The sequence below is a fragment of the Silene latifolia genome, chromosome 9, assembly GCF_048544455.1.
Source record: "Silene latifolia isolate original U9 population chromosome 9, ASM4854445v1, whole genome shotgun sequence".
In the NCBI taxonomy this organism is placed as follows: domain Eukaryota; kingdom Viridiplantae; phylum Streptophyta; class Magnoliopsida; order Caryophyllales; family Caryophyllaceae; genus Silene; species Silene latifolia.
The window spans coordinates 123154554-123160553 of record NC_133534.1 but is presented as its reverse complement, the minus strand read 5'-3'; positions in this window follow the sequence as shown (position 1 = coordinate 123160553).

The following is a 6000-nucleotide window of genomic DNA, read 5'->3' as shown; positions in this document are numbered from 1 at the left end:
GTGAGCTTTCTAAGTCGGTTTGTTAATCCAAGTATCAAGCATAAGATGTCAAGTTGGATTTAGATTGATTTGCATGTGAAAACGGAAATTAAACATCCATTTACCAAATTCGGGTTATAACGCTTAACACGATCCATTTATTTGAAAAAGGATGTCAAATGACAAAGTGTAAAAGCGTAAGCTTGTCAATCTGATCCGTCATGTATTCGGATTAACCGTAATCGGGATCGTCCTAGACAAGTGCTAAAAACGAGGCAGAACAGCGCCACAGCAAATTTATTGGGGCGCGAGCCTATTGGCGATGGAAGGGGCTCTGCCCTGGTTTTGAAATGTGAAAACAAGCGGTCCCTTGGAGCGCGAGCCATGAGCCGACCCAAGAGGGCGTCTCCTGGTTTTTGAAAAGGTTGTTTAAAACCGTATTTATGATGAAAGATTTGCAATTATGATTTCCATGACTCGTAATAACTACTATTATGTTAGTAATATTCGTTGTCGGATTTGCATGTTTGAAAAGCATTGTTTACAAATAAAAATGTAAAATGTTTGATTTGAACTAATTATGTTAAGTTCATTTCTTTGTAATTAGTCAAGTTTGTCATCGTACTCGGATTAAACCGACATGCTATAAAGAACCAAGGATGATTATGAATTATGACTAATATGTTTACAAATGTAAACAAATGAGAAAAATGCTAAATAAAAGAAAAGGGTGTTAAAATACCCATTAAAATGTAATTAACCAAATATATCACCGAGTCACGGAATAAACCGCCATGGTTTAAAGAACCAAGGATGATTATGATTTATGGTTAAAAGGTTTGTTATAGAAATGGTTTGAAACATTCAAAATGGTAAAAACCGTAAAAGGAAAGAAGTAAAAATAAAAGAAAGTGTTGAAGGAAAGACGAACTCAAACACGGATGAGTCTTACCCGAGACCCACAAGAGGCGCGAGCTCCCTTGCATAGCAAGGAGCTTCTGTCTCAGGCCAAAACTCGGTTTTGGCTCGTCTAACCTATATTTGAATCGTGTTATGCAATGTTCATGCTTATTGATGCGTGTCATTTATATGATGTTTTACACCCTATTTTACACGCATTTCAGAGCTCAATTATGTAGTTTAAGCTACCATTTCCCCTATTTCCGTCTACGTTCGTATTTTTGTACATTATTGCAGAAATGTGAAGAATTCAGCGGAAATAAAGCTAAATCCGTCCCCGAGTATCCTGTATTGCATTTGACGTGAAGTATTCACTTAAGGAACGAGCTTGGTGCGCATTTCAAGGCCCGAAGCACTAATCCACGAAGTTTTAGAAGCGGACTACCAGCTAAAGCAGTCGATCGACCGATGCCTATGGTCGATCGACCATCATACGACTTACAGAAGCCACTGTACACTGAAGAGCAGTCGATCGACTGAGCATCATCGTCGATCGATCACACCGCTAATCAGACTTAAATAAGAAGATCGAGGAAAAGCAAGCCCATTGTGTTTAGGTTTTGATAATAAGTGTTACGCATATTTTCTATATAACGTAACCTAGAACATCAAGTTTGGGATTCAGTTTTTATCAGTTTACTTCATAAAATAATTAGGGTTCTAAGTTGTTGGGAATTTTATACGGTTTATCTTCGTTCGGTTTCTGATTCTTGCTCTGCAATTTCGGTACTCTTCTGCTCTTAATTTAGCTCGCTTTATTATCGTTTGTAGGAGAGAATTGCTAGTTAGTTTCCCGAAACCGTAATTATCGTTTTATGTTAATCGTCTGTTTAATCGTTTCAAGCATGAATTCAGTAGAATTATTAGTCAATTTATTCATTGTTGTTATTCCTAGTATGAGTAGCTAAACTTATTGTGCTAGGATGTAGGGGAATTATAGTGTAGGCGGCGTAGAATAATATGGCCTGAAATCGCGTGTCAGTCGATCGACTGCCATACCTGGTCGATCGACTGACCACGTGAGGTGTTACCTTCGTTTTAATTGTTTTAATTTCTATAATTGACGAATCGAGTGCACACGACTAGTTGAATGTTTAGGAAATGACTGACCCATTAGATCGAAGGATAGGGACAGTTGTTTGACCACCAATTAAAATGACTAAACTATGCTGAGATTGAAAGATAGGTAAAGTTTAGATTATAAGTCACTTTTCAGGACGAGAGTCAGTATTAGTGATATTAGGGACTTGCAACGAGATCGAAAGATGCTGTTTGTTAAGAGTGGACCGAGAGGACCTCTTGTTTTCCCGCCTCATGTGTTTGATTTAGACCTACTTAGTATGCTGTCGCCGAAACTATAGTGAACCGACCATCCTAGTACCCTTCTTTTATCTGTTTTATCCATTTATTTAGTTTATTGTCTTTTATTGCCTTTAGCTATAGACCAAATCAGTTCAACCTCCACATTCGTTACCTTAGACTAGAATTAGACAATTATTTATTACATTCGCCTCCTTGTGGTTCGACCCTGTTACCACTAGCCTAGGTTAGTTTTAATAGGAAATATAAATTTTTATTTTTGGTACTCACAACGACGGGTATCAAAATTTGGCGCCGTTGCCGAGGAGGCAATTGTTCTAATTTTTAGTTGTTTTATTTTAGTCTATTTCTTAGTTTAAGGAACATTCATTCCTTAAACTATTCTGATATTCTTTTTGTAGTTTCTTCTTATGCGCAGGTCACAGGGTGGTGAATTAGTACATTTCAATCCTGAGATTGAGAAGACCTTGCGTGAGTTGAGACGATCATCTAGGGTATTGCCGACAGAGGAAGAGCTGAGTACTCTGTCAAGTTACTACGAGAACGCCTTATTTGAGGAAGATCCACCTTCTTCTCCTGTTTCCACTTCATCAGCTGAGACCGTCACTTCTCCAGAAATTCCAGTCATGGCTGAAGAAGCGAGCATAGCTAGTCACTCTGAGCCGACTGCTGCGAATATTTACAAAGGATTCGCATTACCAGGGAAGATCGAAAATTCGAGCCAAAGCCCGCCTATATTAATTTGGTTGAGAGAAAACAATTCGGGGGAGCTGCAACTGAAGATGCAGCCAAGCACATGGAGACCTTTATCGATTATTTCTGTTCCATACCCGCACCCACTGGCGTGACTCCGGACCAGATAAAGGAGACTATGTTTATATTCTCACTCCGCGATGCTGCAAGGGAGTGGTACAGAGACCTGGATCGAGCTGCTCATGTGATCACCGATTGGAGTTCGTTGGCCTTGGCATTTTACAAGAAATACTTTTCTGCCTCGAAGACCAATGCGATTAGAGCTCAGATCACGAGCTTTAAACAAGGGCCGGATGAGAACTTTCATGAGGCCTGGGTCCGTTTCAAGAAATTGGTGCGAACCATACCTCACCATGGGTTTGAGAAGTGGAGCCTATGCAATCAGTTCTATAATGGGCTCTATGATGATCAAAGAGCTATCTTGGATGCTGCAGCAAGTGGCCGATTTGCAGAGAATGTTGGAGAGACCAAAGGGTGGAAGATCATTGATGACTTAGCCACCCATAAAGCTGAGTATGGGAATTCCAGGGGGAATCAAAGGAGAAGTGCTGAATCTCCTTCTGTGGCTGCAATAGAAGCTCTCACGGCAAGATTTGACAAATACGAGTTGGGAGGAGCTTCAAAAGGGGGAATCTACCATGTAAATGCTGTGTCAGACGGTCCTTTCGTCTGCAAAAGATGTGGAGCCAAGGACATGTTTTAAAAATTGTCCTAGTCCCTTTGAGTCTTGTCTTTGCCTTTCAACATTATAGGCAAACGAATACCTATTATGAGCCGAATGTTCATCCAAATCTGAGGTGGAGTAGTCAAAATGTCTTAAATCCTACTCAACCTCCACAAAGCGAAGAAGAAAAACTTATGTGCCCCCTCATAAGCAACAACAGTTTCAAAAACCTCCCTATGTGCCGCAAAGAAACAATCTCAAAATTCGACTTTGCTTTGAGTTGAAGAATATGTTGCAAAAGGAGTCCCAAGCTAGAGAGGCTGGGATGAAACTACTAGAGAGCCAAATTGCTCAATTGGCTAGCAAGAGTACAACTCGAGCTCCGGACACTTACCGACTCGGACGGACCGAAAGAGACCCTTAATGCCATCACTTTGAGGAGTGGGTCTACCCTTGAGGGGCCCGTCATGGTCGAGGACGATGCTGCAAAAGATGAGGCGGAACCGAGTCAAAAGAAAGTTGGAACGAACAAAAACAAGAAAAAGACGAACAACAGGTATGTCAGTCGATCGACTGACATACCCGGTCGATCGACTGAAGTGCGACAAACAGTAGCTTCTGGTCCTGTTCAAGTCAGTCGATCGACTGACCTAACCAGTCGATCGGCCGAGATTACTGCTGATAGTGAACCTTTTCGTCCTCTGATGCCCGATAACTTGAGGGATCATTTGTTTCGGGGTACGACTGCCCCTAAAATATTGAGGCCAGACCCGACCGCTGATGGGTCTGTTCCAGTTCCGAAGTTCGACCCTATGTCAATTAATGGTTCACATTTGAGACGGTCTGAAGAAGGGTCAAGCTACAACAAAGAAAAGGTAGTGGACTTTCAGCCTAAGTCCACCGATGCCGGCATGAGAGATTTAGAGGAGAGGGCTAGGTTGCTACTTACAGCCCCCTATCCAGAGAGATTGGTGCCGACAAAGGAACAAGTATCTTTTAATAAGTTCGAAAATGTTGTTCGTAGTCTTAACGTACAAGTACCTTTCCTTGAATTAGTCAATCAAGTGCCTGCTTATATGAAATTTATGAAGCAATTACTGTCTAAAAAGAAGTCACTTGAAACTGTGCATACTGTCGCACTGACTGAGGAGACATGCTCTTATTTGTCTCATACTCACCCCTTAAGCTAGAAGACCCGGGAAGTTTTTCTGTCCCATGTAATATTGGCACCTTTCCTATTGAGAAAGCCTTATGTGACTTAGGAGCCAGTATTAGCGTTATGCCCTTGAGTCTTGCTAGGAAGCTAAAATTGAATAGGTTTGCAGTTACGAACATGACCGTTCAGATGGCTGATCGCTCTGCGGTCCAGCCAATAGGAGTCTTAGAAGACATCCCCGTGCAAATAGGAAAGTTTGTCTTCCCTGTTGACTTCGTGGTGCTTGATATACCCGAAGATGCACACATACCTATCATACTAGGTAGACCATTCCTGCACACTGCTGGTGCAGTTATTGATGTCGGTTCGGGTACCTTGACCTTTAAGGTAGGCAAGCATTCCATTGTCTTTGCCCATACAGCTAGGAAGAAAGACCCCATGTGGCCTGTCACTTGCAATACGGTTTCTGAAAAGAAATCCTATTTTATACTTCCTGATATGCCTGTCCCTATTCCTACTCCTGTTGTGACACCTCCGCCTCAGATTGGGAGCAAAGTGGAGGACGATTCTACTGTTTTAGATATTGCAGGGGCTGGTTTGGGGAAGGAAGAGCCGCATGTTGCTCCAGCTGTGAAGGAGCAAGTCGTTTCAAGAGGCGGCCTAGGATGCCTTAGCTATGGCACGGATGAGGAGTTTGAAGATGAGCCAGTCAAGGTGAGAGAGTCCGACCTGGACTTTAATGAGCTAGAAGAGGTCATTGATTGGGGAGATGATGAAGCTGTTGATCCGTTGAGCTCTACGGATGTTGAAGCTAGGAAGGGTGCAGCTGAAAAGATGAGCACTATTGAGGCTACCTCTTGTAGCCAGAAGCCAGTAAAGTGGGCCATTCTGTGGCCGTTCTTGATCAACTATTAATTGATCGAATTCTTTATCAAAAACTTTCATTTATTGCTTTTAAACTCTTTTTATTGCTTTTGTGTGCGCGAGACTTCGCATTTAATTTTTCTGCTTAGGATTTTTAAGTACTTTAGGCTTTACTTTGGGTTCTGCGCAATTTTGGGCGCGTATTATTGTGCACTTGCAGGTTTTTGGACCTCATTAGCTCAAGTTATTGAGCAAATACGAAGAAATCAGAAGTTACAGCGGTATTTTCAGTCGATCGAATGGT